Source organism: Neofelis nebulosa, chromosome 1, assembly GCF_028018385.1.
Source record: "Neofelis nebulosa isolate mNeoNeb1 chromosome 1, mNeoNeb1.pri, whole genome shotgun sequence".
In the NCBI taxonomy this organism is placed as follows: Eukaryota; Metazoa; Chordata; class Mammalia; order Carnivora; family Felidae; genus Neofelis; species Neofelis nebulosa.
The window spans coordinates 107,935,820-107,956,935 of NC_080782.1; the positions used below are offsets into that span (position 1 = coordinate 107,935,820).

Sequence of the window (21,116 nt, forward strand, 5' to 3'; positions counted from 1 at the left end):
GCACAAACACAAGTGGGGGAGGGGCAGAAAGCAAGAGGGGGACACAGAATCCAAAGCAGGCTCCAGGCTCTGAGCTGTCAGCACAGAGCCTGATGCAGGGCTGGAACCCACAAACCATAGGATCATGACCTGAGCCAAAGTCAGACGCTCAACTGACTGAGCCACCCAGGTCCCGACATTGAAAAAAAAATTTTTTTTAATTTTTTTTAAACGTTTATTTATTTTTGAGACAGAGAGAGACAGAGCATGAATGGGGGAGGGGCAGAGAGAGAGGGAGACACAGAATTGGAAGCAGGCTCCAGGCTCTGAGCCATCCGCCCAGAGCCCGACGCGGGGCTCGAACTCACGGACTGTGAGATCCTGACCTGAGCTGAAGTCGGACGCCCAACCGACTGAGCCACCCAGGCACCCCCATTGAAAATTTTTTAAATAAAACTTTAAATTTAGAATAGGATCAGAATTACAGAATAGTTGTGAAGATTATATAGAGGATTCCTATATACCCCTTAGCTCATGTCTCCTAATGCTCATATTACTATACTACATTTGCCACAATGAATAATCCAGCATTGGTACATGCATTGAGCCCTTTTAATTTATTTTGTAGCCGACTCTTAACTGTAAACTCCTTGAGGCCAGACTCTGTGGCCACTAACATTTTCATTCCTGTAGTCTGTACAAAGTCTGTGCTTACCATCGTGCACTGACTAGGTACTAAAACAATATTTGTTGAATGAATAATTGCCTTCATTGCCTTAACTGCCTGCTTCAACAAAACCCTCAGTTTGTTTATTGTAATTCAACTTTGTATTCAAGTAGAACATACATGCAAAAAATGTGATCATAAATATGGAGCTCAATGAATTTTCACAAAGTGGACACATTCATGTAACTATCACTGAGATCTTCAAATAGAACACTTCCTGCATATTTCCTTTCCTTGGAAGTCCCCCAGTGCACCCCTTCCAGTCTTCCATTTTGACTTCTTATAATGCCCTCATTTTTATTTTAACAATGGGGTTCAGTGTCATGGTTTATGATTATAATGTAACTTTCTTTTATATTGTTATCATATCCATGCAACGTAGCTTGAATCTATCTATTAAAAAATTCACTGCTGATTAAAGGAAGTACGATGAAGTAGATTTTCCAACCGCCAAACAATGTCCATTGTCCTTGTAGTTTATATAATTTCTTCATCAAGGCCCAGCTTATAGTTGGGTGTACCCACTTTGAGCTGAAGGACAATTCCAGTCTGAAAACATCAGTCGGGCCACTGTAGGAAGTAGGATATAAACCATTTTGGTTTCTGTTCCCTTAGAAACACATGGAACAAAATAAAGTTTGCCAAATGGAAATATACAAAACCACTGGGGAAATAAATGTTATTTTTAAGCTTCTAAGAGGCTATCACAAATAACCGGGAGGAGAGTGGAAAGAATTCAAAAAGCAGGTGACCTTTTAACAGGCAGAACACAGCAGGGTTAGCAAGTGCCTGGAGAATGTTGTGACTTGGAGAAAGAGATGCTGAGAGCCCAGGCTGGGCGGGACTGACCTCAGTGGACATGATGAGAATGGAGCTGGCTTTTCCCCATCTTACGACAACTGGATAGCAAAAAGGAAACCATCCTCCAGAAATGGGAGCTGTAAGAATCCCTGGGTACCAAAAAAGGAGCAGATTTGGAGATCTGGGAGCTGGTGGGTTTTTGTTGGCAGCCATATCTGGAGCGTCACGCTCAGAAGGCTGGCTTTCCTCCACTCTTACAGCAAATATCACCCTGCAGAGACACCAGGGTGACCTGTCCTCTAGGTGGAGACCACAGAGGCAAGGCAGGTTGGTTAGAAGGAGGAGGATGGCTGCACTGTCAGTAGAGAAAGCTGCTCTGGAAAGGAGACAGGGAGAAGGGCAGGCGTCTCTTCTGGATTCAGAGGGGAAAAGAATCCACCATGGCCTGTCTCTGTCCTTCTGAGGTTATTTCACTGCTAGCGTTCTCAGATGGATCAGGAATTGACAGCTAGTTTGCACAATATATACCAGTTACACAAGTTGCCTGCTTTGTGGTGTGTATTTATTTATTTAAAAATTTTTTTCTTTTTCTTTCTTTTTTTTTTTTTAACTTATTTTTGAAGGACAGAGCATGAGTGGGGGAGGAACAGAGAGAGAGGGAAACACAGAATTTGAAGGCTCCAGGCTCTATGCTGTCAGCATAGAGCCCGACGCGGGGCTCGAACTCGCGAACCGCGAGATCATGACCTGAGCTGAAGTCAGACGCTCAACTGACTGAGCCACCCAGGCAACCCCCCCCCCCCAATTTTTTTAATGTTTATTTATTTTTTGATAGAGACTGAGTATGAACAGGGTAGGGGTAGAAAGAGAGAGACACAGAATCTGAAGCAGGCTCCAGGCTGTCACCACAGAGTGCAACACAGGGCTTGAACTCACTCACTGTGAGATCATGACCTGGGCCAAACTCAGCCGCTTAACCAAGTAAACCACCCAGGCACCCCTATGGTGTGTGTTTAAAACAAGACAGAGAATGTTGCCAGTTGGTCAGTCTAGCTTTCCACACAGAGATACCTTTGAGAAAACTGGCTCGACTAGAGATAGTGCATGCCACATTTTCTCTCATAAAGGGAAAGCCTCTCCAGACCAAGCAAAGAGGGAGATGCCAAGAGCTGGCTGTTCCTGCTTATCCCTTGGGTTACAGTCACAACTCCAAGCACAGCAGGGACCCATAGTGCTGTGGTATTCACGTAACTACTAGCATCGCATGTCCTTTAATGAGCAGACTAACAAACAACAGTTATGTGTAAGATCTTCTGGAAAAAAGCTCTCAGAAGCCTGAATGTTCTCAAACCATCAGCCTTTCTTCGCCATTTCCTTCTACTACCACAACAGTCAAAGTGACTTGCCGGAGGTTAGAAGTAGGTGCATGTAGGAGCTCACAGAGAAGTACTGGACGGCTCCTGGGCTTTGTTTATCCTAGATACCTGCAATCTTACAAAAAGAGACCAATCTCTCTTTCTAGAGAGGCAATTCACAGCAAGGCAGAAAACGCACTAAGTGGCATTACTCTTCCTTCGCTTAGCCCAGTTCTTTTTCCGCATTTCTGATTTTTTGTTTTTAATAAGACAAAGAGACAAGAAGAGTTTTCCCAAATAACACATTGAAGCTTGTGACTAACAGAAGTAAAACTGAATGTTCAACATCAGTGTTATAAAAATCATCCACTTATCTTCCTGGAGAGTTTTTCTTTTAGGTGCCAGCTTACTGTTTTTCTGTGGACTCTCTTCCTTACCTGAATGAGAGGTGCATTCTCTTTTGCTACTAACCTCCACCTCCATTGCAAAGACTGTGACCTCCCACTTTAGAGGCACAAAATCTCAGCCCACTGCTCTGTACAATCAGTCCTCTCTCCTTGCTCTCTACCATCAACAATATGGAAAAGAGCAGCAGTTTCCAAGGTTCCGTCACTCCTGAACATACACTGGGTGAAATTTAGGCGGGGATTGTATGCTTGTATGCTCCACCAACCAACAACCCCTAAACATGGGCAAGGGTGTAGGGATGGTCTACTCACAACCTATATACCAGTGAAAGTTAAGAGACATACTATATGCCCATAAATTGAAATTGTGTTTAAATAACTGATGGCACATCCACTAAGGGGACTCTAGGAGCTTTAATGTTTGCTAAAAGTGCATAACATGTTTCTGCTACAATATTAAGTAAAAAAGGTAGGATACAAAATATATTTATAATATGACTGCAGCTGAGCAATGTTTAAAACCTCAAAATCTTTTGCAAAGAAAAAAAGAAGGAGGAGAAGGAGGAGGAGGAGGAGGAAGAGAAGGAAAAGGAGAAAAAAAGACTGGGCACAAATGCTTCAGAATCAACAGACTGAGCCCTGAGAGTGACACTTTGGGTGATTCCTTCTCTGTGTGTAATTTTCCACCTTTTACTCGAGCATGTCCTCCTTTTATAATCATGAAAATCTTGAGTTCTTGCATTTAACCAGTGAGCAAAAGCAGTAGACAGAGGCGCTGTGGCCGGGCACCCAGTGCCCCGGGGGCCAACCGGGCGGATTTGGCGGTGGCTGCCTGGGCCAGGAGAGGTCCCTGAGCCAGCCTCCGGGACACAGGACTCTGCTGGGGCAGAAGCCTTCAGAGAGGAGCCTAATTTATCTGAGCACAGCTGACGTCGCTCAGAGAAATCCAGAAAGTGCTGATTAATCACGCAGTCAGGGCTAATCCCTGGAAAGAACTCGAGTCGAGGTGACACAAAACAGTGCCCCAGGCGGGAACACGACCTCAGGCGCCGCCGCGGGGCCAAAATCTGGGCCTCCACGTCTCGCCGCCGCCTGGAACGCTCTGCGGCGCTGGCTGCGCAGGTGGCGCATGCGCACCCCGCAGGCCGGCCCCCTCCAGCCGCCGGCCCGCCACCTGCTCGGCGTCCCCAGGCTCGCGCCCGCCCCGGGCCGGTTCTTGTGAGCGTCAACTCTGTTGACTGCTTCGTGGTCGCCAACCCACGGGCACTGCTCTTAGTTTGTCACCGTGGTGGGAAGACGTTGGCCAAGAACTGTTTTCCTTGGAGAGAGCTCTCACACAGTCTGAGAGAAAATTAGTATTAAAGGTTGTCTGCTCTAGAGGAGAAAAGAGTGATTCAAAGGACTGTGGAGACCTGAGATGTCAGTGGAGGCACCTGGCAGTGAACTATATTGCTCTTACGAATGGCTTTATAAGGGGCACCTGGGTGGATCAGTTGATTAAGCCACCCGCTCTTGGTTTTGGCTCAGGTCATGATTTCACAGTTCCTGGGGTTCGAGCCCCCGCCAGGCCCCGAAATCTTCCGAAAAGAATCCTGGGCGAGGCCAGGCAAGCACGAGAAAGACTCGAAGCGTTCCAAGTGGGAACCTACTGGGCTCTGCTCAGAAGGAAACGCTGCAAAGAGTGCGGAGGAGCCGGGGGAGTGCGGGACGCCTCCTCTTGCCTTCAGAGCGTTGCCTCTTAACAGCAGAAGCTCACGCTAACTTGGCTTTGCTGTCAGTCTTGAGGGAGCCCCCCCATTGGTCTCCTGCAGCGCAGTGCCCCAGCTCCCCCAGCCCGGGATTGTCTAGTTTATTAGGCACGTGTTAAACAGCCAGCCACGCCAGTGGGCAGGGTGTAAGAAAGTACCTGGCACCTGGAGGCGAATGGAAATAAAGCTGGAGTTCTGGTCCAGGTATGTGCAACTGGTACCCCCCCCCCCCCCCCCAAATACCCACAAACACAAATTGCCCTCCTGATTTGTTTTAATCACTTCAGGTCACAATCTTTATATTTTCTTTTCTGTTTTACTTACTGTTAGAAAACAAAGGTCTCACTAGGCTTGTTTTATGACCTTCACCAGTACACTTGTGCTATATCATGTTAGATTGGCTTGGCAAGGGGAAGGGCGCTTTATTTTCTTTTGATCAGTGTCGGAGTCACAGGCCTTTAAATCTTTTGAACTCACACCCCTTGTTCCACACTAGCTGCTACTGATTCTACAACCCTGGTGCTCTCTCTTTGACTCAAATATGAGATCTTTTCTGTTTCTTGGGCCCAAGGGACTGGGATGCGGAGGAAGGTTCCTAAGCCATAATCAGCAGCTTAAGTTCCTATGACCTTGTTGGAGTTCATAGTCACCAGAATCAACAACAAACTGGGTTTAGGGGAAACAGCAGCAGGTTTATGTAGTTCAGAAGAGATAACCCAGTTCCAAGACATGGGGAGAACAGATAAGCATGTTTGGTAGTTGTTAAAATGAGAGCTTCTCAAACTGGGGTTATCATCAGAATCACCCAGACACCTTAAAAATACAGACTTCCAGGGTAGGGAGTGGGGCAGACATCTGTGTTTTTCAAAACCCTTGGGTGATTCTGACATCAGCAAAGGCAGGGCCTGCTGGTTTATGGCTAGGGCTACTGTGAATCAGGGGCATCACTCAGCTTAGGCAATACAGTGTGTCTGGGGTTGGAGTTGCTGATCAGAACTTATGAGTGTCTAGAGACACGTTTGGCCCAGTTTGCCAAAATTATACCCTTACTGTTGTATATGACCTTAAGACTTGGGGCTCAGAGGTGAAGGGGTCTGGGAAGAGGACAGACAGAAGTACCCACCTTCTGAGTGACTAGGTAGGAATCAAAGACTTGCAGATTCCTAAGCCCTGGGGAAGGGTATTAGGCTCAGGTCAAGGAACCACCAGTGGAGAGGAATAGTAACAGGAGAATCCAGGATAGCTGTACAGTTCTGCTGAGCCTCCACCGACCTCATTGCCAGCTCCACCAGCAGGGAGGAGCTGTAACTTAGAGCCTACTGGAGTCTAAAACTTACTATTAGACAAAGATTCTAAACTAGGTAAGTTTTGATTCAAGGAAGTAACAATAATATTAATAATAATTATTACTAACACAAATGCTATCAGGATTAGCACTTATTGAGCACTGTGCGAAACACTTTACAAGAATGGGCTCTTATAATCCCTTTGAGGTAAACCGTATGTCCAATTTATAGATGAGGAAACCAAAGCTCATAGAGTTTAGGTGCATCATCTAAGGATTCCCAACTAGGTGCTGGCAGAGACAGAACTTGAACATATGGCCATTTGACTCGAGAATGTGAGTTCTTTTGATGTAAGACTTCCCATTTCAGCGGCCTGGTTAGTCCCACCAGAGTGGAGCTGAACACAAGTCAAAGAGTGGGATGGTGGTAAGAGAAATTGAAGAATGAATGGCTGTAAATGCTAAAATACGCAGAGAGCAATTAATTTGAAAACTCACATCTTACAGGGGTAGGATTGTTGTTTCAATGTGGTTATTCATAATCTGAGATTATAGTAGGTCCATGACACCTTTATATCAACCTGAAGATTAGGTAGGCACATAATAAACCAAATCAGTGAGCCTGGAGGATAGTTAGGTTCTAAATTTTATTTTATTATATTTTTAATGTTTTATTTATTTTTGAGGGAGAGAGAGAGAGCATGAGCTGGGGAAGGGTGGAGAGAGAGGGGGACAGAGGATCCAAGCCAGACTCTGTGCTAACATCAGTGAGCCCAATGCTGGGCTTGAATTCGCAAACCGTAAGATCATGACCTGAGCCAAAATCGGACACACAACCAACTGAGCCACCCAGGTGCCCCCTAAATCTTGTTTTAATAGTTATTCATACCTTTCCAGAATCATGAAAAAAAAAAAAAAAACCAAAAAACAAAAACAAAACAAAAAAAACCCCAACCCTAGTAGTACTTTGTTAATGTAGCTTTCACATTTTAGCACTGTCTCTAAAGTGCTCACCAACTTGGTTTGAGTAGAAGATTGGCAATGACTTGGAAAATATGTCGTCCTTGTAACATGGGCTTGAGAGTCCAGTGAGGGAAGACTAAAGGAAATGACAAAGCACCCTTTGGAGGATGATGACAGAAATCTACGTATGAAAATAATCACACCTTGGGGATCTTGGAGGGTCTGCAAGCACTACTGATTACTCACCAGTTGTAAGCTCTCCCAGCATTAATCCATCTTGGCAGTGGGAAGGACATTACTACATGACTGCATTGCCTGCTGGCTTCTTACAAACTCCTGGCTGGAAAAGAAAATGAGTGAATATTCACTCTGGAAGATGGAATTGTTTCCTGTGTAGAGTCTACCTCATGGAGGTCCTTCAGGCAAGTAAACCAGGTTTTAAATTTTTATTTTTCTGTTGACCACATTCCAACAAATTTTGAAGCATCTAATTCCTATCTTGGAAGAGTTTCCTTAAGGTTTAACCAGACTCATGTCAGGCCAGTGACCACCAAGGTTATTTTTTTAGCCCTATTATAATTTTAGACTGCAATGGAAATGTCAAATCTCCCCCACCCCCCATCATATTGGCTGAGAAGGGGGAAAAAAAACGCTGCTTAGTTCTTGAAGGTGCTTTAACATTTTTATTTCAATGTTTACTTCGTTTTCAGCGTGTAAGATGGTTAGAGAAAAGGTGCACTTGTAGAAAAACAAAACATCCTCCCCTCCCACCATCAGTGGGATATATTTTACTCACAAAGAGTAAGGATAATGTGGGATACAAGGCAAAGGAAACTGGCATTCAGGTGCTGGAAGACTTCGGCCACCATGGATTTTGAAATGGCTGTCTCTTCAAGTGGTTCTTTATGGCATTGTCAGGAGAAAAAAGCCAGTAAGTTCAGGAAGCATTGTCCTGGATATTTAAAGGAGGGAGAAAGAGAGAAGAGAGGGGAGAGAGAAAGGGGTATGTTTACCATTCTAGCATATTACTAACCCTTGTTAGAGGAGGTTGTCTTTGAAGAGAGGCAATAAATACTTTTCCTACATCTTGTATTCAGGAAGGGTTCACCCAGGAGCTGAAGGCAGGTCATGGACCATATCAGAATGTCATCCAGGAACATGATCTTCCCTAAGCCCAGTAAGTCATGAAGATCTCATTCTTAAACTTGGGAATATCACTAGCCAGTGGAGAGACACTTTAGTTACTCATAGAGCTTACAGGGCTGTGAAGAATATCTTTGTTCCTCACCATACTGGGTGGCTATTGAATTATAGGCTTGATGAGGAACCATCTTCCTCAGAGTGTTGTGGAAGGTTGGAGGCCAGAAGCAGAGGGCTGTGGCCCTGGACAGTGATTCGCAGAAGTCTTTTTAGTTACTATAGAGTCTGAAATTCCAGATCCTTCTCCTGAACAAGCCATGGGGCTCTGCAGATGCGATGAAACATGACATGGCTCAAGTCACAGATGGTTGTCTTGTCACTGAATCTAGAGGCCTGTGCCCCACATTTTACAGGAAGACAAGCATTTACTGGAATATTTGCCCTGGGAAACAGGGAAGGGGTACAGGCTAAGTTGTATTGGATAGGCAGCCCTTTTAGCTTTCACCTGCAAAATACCTTAGCTCCAAAGGCCATTTTAGCTCAGGGAGAATTGACAAGATTCCTCAGAATTAGAGTCTAAGAACAGAGCCCACAGAAAAGGAGCAGAACAAGAATTGCTACTAGGAAAGGGAGAAAGAGAAATCAGGATTAAGAGTGGGAGGAGAGTGACCTTATCCACAGCAACTTCTTACTCAACACGTCTCTGGAGACAAGGGAAACAAAAGCAAAAATGAACTATTGGGACCTCATCAAGATAAAAAGCTTCTGCACAGAGAAGGAAATAAAACTAAAAGGCACCTGACTGGAATGGGAGAAGATATTTGCAGATGACATATCGCATAAAGGGCTAGTATCCAAAATCTATGAAGAATTTATCAAATTCGACACCCAAAAACCAAATAATCCAGTGAAGAAACAGGCAAAAGACGTGAATAGACACTTTTCTAAAGAAGACATCCAGATGACTAACAGACATATGAAAAGATGCTCAATATCACTCATCATCAGAGAAATACAAATCAAATCACAATGAGATACCACCTCGCAGCTGTCAGAATGGCTAAAATTAAAAACTCAGGCAACGACAGACGCTGGTGAAGATGCAGAGAAAGAGGAATCCTTTTGTGCTGCTGGTAGGAATACAAACTGGTTCAGCCACTCTGGAAAACAGTATGGAGGTTCCTGAAAAAATTAAGAATAGAACTACCCTACCACCCAGCAATTGCACTACTAGGTATTTATCCAAAGGATACAGGTGTGCTGTTTCAAAGGGGCACATGCACCCCAATGTTTATAGCAGTGCTATTGACAATAGCCAAAATATGGAAAGAGCCCAAATGTCCATTGACAGATGAATGGATAAAGAAGAAGTGGTATATCTATACAATGGAGTATTACTCGGCAATCAAAAAAGAATGAAATCTTGCCATTTGCAACAATGTGGATGGAACTAGAGTGTATTATGCTAAGTGAGAGTAGTCAGTCAGAGAAAGATAAATATGACTTGACTTATATGTGGAATTTAAGATACAAAACATGAACATAAGGGAAGGATAGCAAAAATAATATAAAAACAGGGAGGGGGACAAAGCACAAGAGACTCTTAAATACAGAGAACAAACTGAGGGCTGCTGGAGGGGTTGTGGGTGGGGGGATGGGCTAAATGGGCAAGGGGCATTAAGGAAGACACTTGTTGGGATGAGCACTAGGTGTTATACATAGGGGATGGATCACTGGAATCTACTCCTGAAATCATTATTGCACTGTGTGCTAACTTGGGTGTAAATTAAAAAAAAAAAATATATATGTATATATATATGTACATATATATACACACACATATATATACACACATAAATAAATATATATACACATATGTACATATATATACATATATACACACACAAATAAATATATGTGTGTGTATATATATATATATATATATATATATATATACATATATATATATGTATAAAATTTAGAAAAAAAGTAGGAGGAGAGAATTCCAAGAAGGTAGATTTGAATTTGAATTTGGCAGGAAGAGTATCATGAGTGATCTTTGAGAGAGCAATTTACTAGAGTTTCAGTAGGACTCAGGAGCAGCTGGGCTGGCTAGCAAATGGAGAAGGCTGAAAGCAAAGGGAGAGAAGGACTAGCTGTTTCTCACAGTTGTGCCATTTTGATCATTGCACAAGGGTACCATGACTAAGGGGACATGATTTCCATGGCCAGCAACATAGATTTGATATTTGTTATCTCAGTTTTTCTTGCAGATGTGGTGAAGTGTCTTTTTCAAACAAAATCAGTATATTATTTCAATGTTATGACATATGGAAGTAAAATGTCTTGGGGAATGGGTGCCTCTTTCTAATTCACACAAAGGCACCCTATGGACTAGTAATGACCCTGAGGGAAAAAAAGCACAGTGCTCAAAAGACATTTCAATGCTATAAATCATGCCAAAGCTATAGAATCAATGAAATACTCTAGAGAGAATATGTTTATTTTTTTACCCTTCTCAATACTGTGGTTAAGATGTAGGCATTGAAGGTTAATATTTTTATGTGGATGACAAGTAGGAGATCCTGGAAATGAATCTTTCTGTTTTAACCTGTATCAAAATGCAAGTACATTCTATGTTTTGAAAATTTGTAAGGGCTTTCTTCTGCAATCCTGTCATTTCCTAACTCCCTCCCACTTGGGCATGAGATTGTTTTCTGGGGTTGCTGGATGAGATTTGAAAGTGGCAGGAGAATGGGTAAGTGGGAAAGAATCACTACTCAAGTCAAAACCACTTGGCTTACATGTGAAATCCTCATTGTGTTTCAAAAGCATCATTTGAAACACATAAATAGTGAATTTGACTTTCAATTGTGACACCTTAGGTAATGAGGGCCTCTAACAAAATTCTCCCAATTTATATTCTTTCCTATATCCTTGGAAGAATATTAAGAGAATGAGTTGATGCAGTTCAAAATAAAGAAACAAACAAAAATAAATCCACTTATCTCTCTTGTATTGTAGTATAGTCAGTGCTGCCAAAAAAAGAGGCACCTAACAGAGGATATGTAAAGAAGAAACACTCTAATCTTGATGTTATGATGGGGCACATTTCACTGATGAACTTTTTGAATAACTAGTTAGCTATCTACTAATTTCAAGGTTTTATGAAACGATGGCTGTGGGAAGGTTATACTCAAATACCTGGATAAATCATCCATCGTTGCAGTGAACTCAACTGCTTTTTTTCTATGTGATAAATAAATGACTCACTTAGCCTTGGAGCACTAGAGAGATTTACCAAGATCATTTGTTACGATTACCTATCAGGTAAACATTGTGTTCAGGAACGGCTGTAGTGGGAAGTGTTGTCCTGCTGCTACTCACGCTGATTGCATAGGTGTATTTGACTTGATGCTGTTTCTGTGGAAAATTCTGCACATCAGAGAACACAGTGGATTTACCTAGGAGCTTATTACATGAAGGAATAATGAGGGGTTGTGATTTTTTGGGTTAAGAAAAGAAAATTAAATCTGTTTTATCATTTTATAGTCACATGTCCAATAGATGGTTTTCATTTTCTAGCTTTCCCCTTTAAGGCAGCATGTCTAAGTCCAATTTTCAGAAAATAGGCATCAGAATTGGTTGGGAGAAATTGTTAAAAATCAAACAAAAAACAACAGCTTCTTAGGCTCCTATCCCAGATCAATGGACTTGTCATTTCTGAGGCCTGGGAAACTGATTTTAACAAGTTTCCTGAACCTTCTGCCTCCTCTAGGGTGATTTTGAAACACATTAATATATTTATGATCTTACATTCTGTGTTATTCCTCTGGTTGGAGGGGGAGGAAAGGGAGGGAGAGATAGATAGAGATTGAATCTCAATTTTGTACCAAACCATGAACAAGGAGAGATTAACCTCTGTTCAAGGCTCTTTCTCTTTTGAAATGAACAAGGAAGTAGTTGAAGAAAACCTGGGTGTGTTTGTAAAGGGCATACAACTGGCTGTGTAGGCTGATAAGCCTGGGGCTGTAAATATTTGAAACTGCAAATTTGTAAAACCATGAATTGCATAGATATTTAGAATATTTTTTTTAATATGCATGAGCACACTATTATACAACTAGCATAGTTTGAATCTAATAGATTGGAATTTGTAAGATAAATTTGATTCTGATCAAATAAGATGCTTGGAATTTTTAAAAATCTACAAAATATCTAAACCAAGAGCTAAACATTCCAAGGTTTCATAAATTAAGGATTTAAAAAATATATATTGTGGGGCGCCTGGGTGGTTCAGTCAGTTAGGCATCTGACTTCAGCTCAGGTCATGATCTCACCATTCATGGGTTCGGGCCATGCATTGGGCTCTGTGCTGACAGCCCAGAGCCTGGAGACTGCTTCAGATTCTGTGTCTCCCTATCTCTGCCCCTCCCTTTCTTGTGCTCGGTCTCTGTCTCTCAAAAATAAATAAATGTTAAAAAAAATTTTTAAAAATATATTGTAACTTTTTGGATTCAGCCATAATTCATGCCTGTTAACAGGCTTTTATAATGCCAATCTGTCAAGTAATGTATGTATTGTGTAATTTCTCACAATCTCATTTCATCTAATTTACTCATACCTTTGTATATCTAAAGTTTACATTATATGCTGTATAAAAGCAAATGCCATTAAAATACCATCTTTTTGGACTTTTCACTGAAGTTATGTCTACCTGACAACCTGAATCCAACCTTCTCAATCCTTTCATGAAATTGGGCTTGACGAGAAGGCAACGTAGGTGGCTCATAAAGGAGAGATGTGTCTGTGGTTCATTGTACCCTCTGCCCATGGTCCTGGCTGTGGCCTCTGAGTGGGCGGTTGAGGGGAGGGGTCTCTTGGGGATCCCCTCTCACTTTACTACTGTGGTGAGGCTGAAGGCAGCTGCTTTCCCAGGCCTCTGCGCTTCCAACCTTAGGGTGATGTGCAGTTTCACTCCCTTGTCTAGCCCATCATGACTTCCTGTTCTTTTTCTGTAATGTTTTTCAGATCCGCTCCTTCCTGTTGCTTTCCCAAGCCTGATTCTGATCCAGGCTCTAATTACCTCACACACACCTGCACTCTCCTAACATCCTCTTTCCTGTCTACAACTTTTCCTCTCACCATTTTTTTTTTCAGGGTTGTTAGAATCCTCTTCCTGAAGCATCATTTCCATCACACTCCTCCTCCAGCAGCTCCCAGTTGCATCAAATCTAAGCTCCAGGTTCTCTGCTCCAAAGCCCCCTCTCGTTGCCTGGGCCATTATCTCCTTTACAGCTGGACTCCACTCCAGCCAAGCAAACGTCCTGACACCATGTCTATACAATGCTATAACATCTGGTTAATCCAGTCAACTCTGTCAGATCTTCAGTTAATCATCTGGATGTTTTGTCTACAAGATGCCAAACATCTGGATTGACTGAAGAAATTCACTACATTGATAGAAATTTTTTTTTAACTGAATTGACCAGATGTTTTGGCATTATGTAGACACATTGCTGTCTCCTACATTTATCTTAATAGCTTGTCTGCACAATGTCCTCTCCACCAGAAACATGACCTGTCTTCTCGATGCCATGTTCCCCTGTCCTTCCATATTATGGTCAAAATTGTCTGTCATGAAGCAGTTCTAGATTAATGCCACCAAACTTAAATCCTGGTTCATTCTAACATCCACTTAGTTTTTACATATATAATTTGTTTCAGGTCAAATCATTGTGTTCTGTGTTTTAATTTTTGGGTATGGTCTTCCCCCTTTGCCTCCCTAGATTATAAACTCTATAGGCAAATATAAGGTATACTGTAAAACAGTCTGGCTTGTGTAGTGAGAGGCATGGTGGCTTGACCAAGAGCAGAAATTCTGGGAGTCAATCTTATTTTTAATTCTAGCTCCTCTACTTACTGTGTAACCTGGACAAATCATTTAACTTCTCTAAGCCTCAGATATCCTCCACGTTTGTAAATTGGAGATAATAATAGAGCGTACTTCATAGAGTTGTTTATAAGGATTGAAAGAGTTACTCAAGATAAAGTGCTTAGAAGGGTGTCTCTGGCATAAACTATCCGTTAAATTTTTGCTCTTATCATTATAAGCTTTGTAAGAGCTTGGTTTTCGTGTCTATTCTTTCTTACTGTGACAGCTAGGTAGGAAAGGCAGCTGTTATTGTTCCCATGTGAGAGAAAAGAAAACATATTAGGAAGTTATACCATTTACCCATTAAATCACTTGCTGGTCTGAAACCTTATAGCCTTACTTTCTACATATTACGTGTTAGCCCTCAGTTCTTTCTAGTCTCAGGAGTTGGAATATTGCTTTCTATGAAGAGCAGGTACTCAGGGCTCCTGGGTGGCTCAGTCGATTGAGTGTCTGACTCTTGATTTTGACTCAGGTCATGATCCCACGGTTGTGAGATTGAGCCTGCATCTGGCTCTGTGCCTGCTTAAGATTCTCTCTCTTCCTCTGCTGCTCTCCCCTGCTCATGTGTGCTCTCTCTCTTTCTCTAAAATAAACAAGTAAAAAATAAAAGTTAAAGAGCAGGTGCTCAAGGGATATGGGTAGAGTGTGTTTCCCTACACACCAGTGGTTCCCCCAAATTGGTCTGTGGATCAATGCCCATCTGTGATAAAGTGTCTTGTGTTAAAAGGAGAAAAAGATAATATAATAGGTTTCCTAAAGCTAAATTTATTCAAATATTAGAGCTGTCCCTGAGCTGAGGTTGAATCATTCATTTATTTTTAATGTAAAAATGTTCTAACTCTGTGAAATGATGGCGATCTTAAATTATAAAATGTGGAATAATGTTATATTGTATACTTTTTAAAAGGTACTTGGTTGATTTATTCATTCAACGAGTATTGTTTATTTTTATTAAAACTTTTTAAAATGTTTGCTTATTTTTGAGAGAGAGACAGAGCACGAATTAGGGAGGGGCAGAGAGAGAGTGAGAGACATAGAATCTGAAGCAGGCTCCGGGCTCTGAGCTGTCAGCACAGAGCCTGATGCGGGGCTTGAACTCACTGACTGCAGGATCATGAACTGAGTTGAAGTTGGACAGCTAACCAACTGAGCCACCGAGGCACCCCATCAACAAGTATTTATTAAGTATCTACTATTTGTTAGGCATGGTTCTAGGCACTAGAACAATAGTAAAGTAAACTGAAAAAAATTCTTGTCCTCATGGAGGACCCTCTAGGATAGGAGATGGCTGATAATAAGTCAGTGAGTAACCTCTCTAAGGCACAGTTTCCTCTTCTGTAAAATGATAATAAGGGCCTCTGCTACATAGGTTGTTTGTAAGAGTTGAATACATTGGAGGTGCCTGGGTGGCTCAGTTGGTTAAGCTCAGGTCATGGTCTCACAGTTTGGGATTCGAACCCTCTGTTGGGCTCTGTGCTATCAGCATAGAGCCTGCTTTGGATCCTCTGTCTCCCTCTCTCTCTGCCCCTAGCCGCTCGTGTGCATGTGCACTCTCTCTTTCAAAACTAAACATTAAAAAAAAAAAGGGTTAAGTATATTAGTAAGGCAGAGTGCTTAGGTGTTCATAGTATTGAATATAATGGGAGACAGAGATTTGGAAAGATTGAGCATATGGGGAGGAGATGGGTTGCAATTTGAAAGTAGAGCAGTTACTATAGGCCTTCTTGAGAAAGTGCCATTTGAGCAGACTTGATGGAGCTGAGGGAGACAGCCATTTGGACATCTTGGGGAGAGTGTTTCAGGTGGAGGGGTCATTCAGTACCAAGCACCTGAGGTGGACCACACCCAGCTCATTTGATGAAGTGCTGGAAGGCTGGTGTGGCTGGCACAGAGTAAGCAATGGGGAGGGTAGTGAGAGAGGACGTCAGAGGTTAAGGGGAAGGGGTGGCAATTATCTGGAGTCTTGTAGGCTTTTATGGGTATATGAATTTTTACTCTGAATTAAGTGAGGGAACTACTGAAGGGTTTTGAGCGGAGAGGTATAGCTATATGACTTCTGTTTTAGAGAGTTTCACTTGGCTGCTCTGTTAATAATAAATTACAGGGAAACAAGGGTAAAGCAGGGAGACTAGTTAGTATTTGTAGTCCATGTGCAAGTTGATGGTCCCTTTGACCTTGGTGGTAGCAGTGGGAAGTAGTAAATAATGGTGAAATTCTGGATATAGTTTGAAGGTACCATCAACAGAATGTCATAACAGAATGGATGTGGGGAGTGAGGTAAAGACAGGAATCCAAATATTTAGGCCGAGCAGCTGCAAAGATGGCATTGCCCTTAGCAGAGATAGTAACAGTATGGGTGAAGTGGGACTGGTGGAGGCATGGCTAGGAACTGCAGAGGAGAGTGTAGTTTTGGACATGTCATTGATGGGACATGAAGTCCATATAATGAAATTATGAAATTTCACTCTGAAGCAGATCTGGGCTTCACATAATATCATGTATAACTTATCTAAATTAATTCAAAAATCACTTGTTGAATTCTTTCATTGCTTGGGAGATAGTATCCATTCTTAGTCTATTCATTCACACTGATAATACAGTACAACTTTAGAACAGAGATAAAATGGTCATATTCCTCTTACCCCCGATAAAATATTTCCTCAGAAATTGCAAATAAAAGAAATAATTTGTACACATCAGAAAGAGGAAACTCACAAATTTTAAGTTCACTCATGACTGTTGAGAACTAGCCATAAAATATATTCTGCTTTAAAATAGTCATTTATTCTCTATACATGATACCCTTCATATTTCAAATATATTGTCTTTAAAACATTTGAATATTGAAGCTCCAACTAGATTAAATTCAGAAAATATAGGAGGAAGTGAAGAGTTTCCTCCTCTCAAAAAAAATTTTTTAAAATTTTTTAATGTTTATTTATTTTTGAGACAGAGAGAGACAGAGCATGAGCGGGAGAGGGCAGGCAGAGAGAGAGAGAAGGAGACACAGAATCTGAAGCAGGCTCCAGGCTCTGAGCTGTCAGCACAGAGCCTAATGCAGGGCTCAAACCCACGGAGCATGAGGTCATGACCTGAGCTGAAGTCGGGCACTTAACTGACTGAACCACCCAGGCACCCTAAAATTATTTTGATTATTAAAAAGTATCTGTACATTAGCAACAGTCACTCTTTTTGGCATCATGAAGATGAGAGACTAAAAATTTTCAAAAAGACCAAGAATACCTTCTTTTTGAGTGGTGCTAAAAAGAAAGCCTCTAGAAGTTGTTTTTGCTGAACAAGTAACATGAATTAATACCATGATCTAACCTTAAAGGAATAATTCCCAGCAGATGTGGAGAGACCAGACTTCTGTTTGCATTTTAATTAGAAGCCGGTCTTCTTTTCTCTTCAGGTAGGATTCTCCATCCCTAATCCAAAATACCTTAAAAAAAATTAAAAGATGAATTTATATTGTTATCACCTATTAGAGAATAATTGAAAGACCTATAATTCCATTTCTTTCCTTCCTGCCCCACTACTTCTTTGCTGTGAAATTCGGTTGCGTCTTGAGTTGGACATGTGACTGAGGCAAAAATGACAGGCAGAGGGAATAAGAAATGTGAGCCAAGTGGCTTTGGAAAACTCCATTGAAAGAGAATCTAAAGATACAAACTAGTCATAAAAACATAGAGTGCAGATGTTACTAGAACTTAGAATTTGACCAAATTATGTGAAGTAATCTTAAAATAGAAATACATATGAAGATTGTGATCTTGGAAAAAGTTTAAAAGCTTTTGTGAGTTCTTTAGTGCCAATGCAAGAGTTAATATATAAGCTTTTAGCTCCTGGTGAAACAGAATGGGAAAAATTACCAGTTGTATATTGGGGCTTCCTTTGGTGGCTTAAAGTCAGCCATGGTATTTACATCATGGAAATCTGCAAATGCTACAAATCAGCGCTTTTTTTTTTCTTTCCATTTATTTTGGGAGCTGATTGTAGGTCTGCATTGGGATTAATGAAACTTTTAGCACCTGTGACAAAGGTATTCCTGCATGGCTTTGGTGAGGGGCATTTTGGGGAATAAATGAGTATTTTTTTCTATAAGCAAGGGACTTCTAATACCCATCTTAGTAAGATTTGGTGTTTTATTATTTCTCTTGGAATTAAAATTTCATCAAATTCTTATGAAAAAGGATTTCTCTAAAATATGGCCTTTGTTTCACTTTGCTTCATTAAAAGGTAAAAGAAGATAAAATATATGTGTGGCAGGAAAACTTCCTGCTTTCTAGTAAGCAGAAGTAGTGCCACCTGATAAACTGTGTAGAGTCACTGGAATGGAGTCAAAGCCATAGAGAAACCAGACCTGCTTGTTTTTTTTTTTTTTTTTTTTTTGTGAATGACAGTGTTAAAGAATGTAACCCCTCTTAACTTCTCTACACCCCTAAATACAAATTGCTTATACTGATACAACCCTCAATGGTAACTCACTTCACACGTCTATTTTTTTTTTTTTTTTCTTGTTATCACTAAGATTAAACAGCATGTTTGGGCAATATTCTGCATTCATCTAACCTTTCCCATACAGGCCACACTGATACAACAGAACAGGTTTATGTACCTCACACGTCAGATCCTATCAAGAAACTTGGTAGTGACAGTTTGATAAGGACACCATAGCTTATTGAACTTGTTCTAAAAACAACAGCAGCAAACCACTCATCTCACACGTTTTAGTGACCTTGTTCTATGGTGTCCCCATTTTTAAATGCGGCAGATGTATTACTGACTGTGTGGCTTTAGAGCATAAAGAAAGCTGAGGCATGTGACAATGTATGTTTTGATACTACTCTGTTAAAAATTGTAGAGAGATCTGTATTTAATTCAATTACCTATTGACAAAGGAGAGGTCTAGGGTTAGTTTTAACTTTCACCTTGCCAACAGCTTTAACCGAAGTGAAAAAAAATGGCTGGTCAGAAAGTGAGAAAAAAATTGCCAGGACCTTTTGCTCTTCAGAAAATCCAGGATTGTTATAGACAATGAACAAGAATTGTTAATAGACTTCACTGTTTCAGGGTAATATCTCTAGGGCAAGACACATAAAAGTAAACCCAAATAAATAAAATGAACCATAGAGGCTCATTTTAGAATGAACCATAAAGGCTAATTTTCTTACATGTTTTTATTTTTTTGTCTTTTTGAACTGATTTTTTTTTTTTTTTTGCCCAAACACATTCCTGTGACATTTCCAAAGACTTTACTATAAGCACATTAAATACCATATTTAATAGATTATTTAAGTTTTTAAGCTTTAAAACATTGTTATTATTAAGTTAAAAGTGAATTTTATTCTCATGGTGAAATTTTCTGATGGGATTCTATCTAATCTTTGAAATTTCATATCTTTCTGCTCCTTGTGGTTAAAGCAGGATAAGGAGCATTCAACCAACTGAGGGTTTAATTTTGTCACTTTGTTATCTCTTTATACCTACAAATGTCATTCTTCCAGCTTGTGCTCTGGAGCTCTGTGGTCCCCTCTGTTGTTGGGATATAGTAAACTGGTAAAGATGGAGATATTCAGGGAGAAACAGGAGAGAAACCTATAGGATTCTTTGATAGAAACAAATGCAGTGCTAATGCATTTCATAATAACCAACAGAAACTTTATGAATATCTGTGAAACAACTGATGTTATAACTTTGTGGTGAGGGGAAGACGGCATGCTTCCAAACACTGGCTTATATTTTGGTGGGTTTGTGTCTGATCACTCTGCTTTTGAGTGGGTTGACATTTCTCCAGAACTCCCATATCATACCCACTCCTCCTCTTTGAAACATTGTCCTACTTCTGAAGCAAAAAAGAAAGTGTTCTTGTTAGTATCGGGAGCCCCTTATGTTTTCTCATCTCAGATTCTATAAAGGATCATAAAGGAAAAAACATGAAATATTTCAGGGATACTAGAATGTAGAGAGGGAATAATATAATAGGACTGAGTGCCCACAATCTCCCTTAAGAAGTGAAACATTACAAATGAAGCCCCTTATATATTCCTTGTGCCTCCTCAGAGGTTACCACTATTTTCATACATGTTTTTATACTTCTGCCACACATTGCCACATGTGTACATCCATAAACAAAGTAGAATGCTGTTTTGCTTGTTTACATTTTTATATAGATGGTTCCCTTTTTCCCCCCATTATTATTATTTTTAAATGTGTATTTATTTATTTTGAGAGAGAAAGAGAGAGAGAAATAGCACAAGCAGGGGAGGGGTAGAGAGAATCCCAAGCTAACGGCACATGTGGTGCCCGATCCCATGAACTGTGAGATCATGACCTGAGCCAAAACCAAGAGCCAGATTTAACCAACTACGCCACCCAGGTGCCCCTCACATTATTATTATTTTCTTAATAAAGATGTCATATCCACATCCTATTTAAAAAATTTTTTTAATGTTTATTTATTTTTGAGAGAGACAGAATGCTAGCAGGGGAAGTACAGAAAAGGAGGGAGACACAGAATCCAAAGCAGGCTCCAGGCTCTGAGCTGTCAGCAGAGAGCCTGACACAGGGCTCGAACCCATGGACTGTGAAATCATGACCTGAGCTGAAGTCCGTTGCCTAATTGACTGAGCCACCCAGGTGCCCCTACACATATAACTCTTGTTTATTAATCTTTACCACTACAAAGTATTCCATAGTATGGCAATACAACAATTTAGTTATCCATTCTTTGGTTGATGCTTTTGTGTATGTTTAGTACAGGTTTTCTTGAG

At 40.9% G+C, this 21,116-nt stretch overlaps 1 long non-coding RNA gene across 1 annotated transcript in view; it reads left to right on the plus strand.

Moving 5' to 3' along the window:
- Nucleotides 1-4,454: 4,454 nt before the first annotated feature.
- Nucleotides 4,455-21,116, plus strand: part of LOC131512546 (uncharacterized) — a 106,715-nt gene continuing 90,053 nt past the window's right edge. The window contains exon 1 of the long non-coding RNA XR_009262179.1: nt 4,455-5,221. This is a non-coding gene — a long non-coding RNA (uncharacterized LOC131512546). The remainder of the gene's footprint in view (nt 5,222-21,116) is intronic.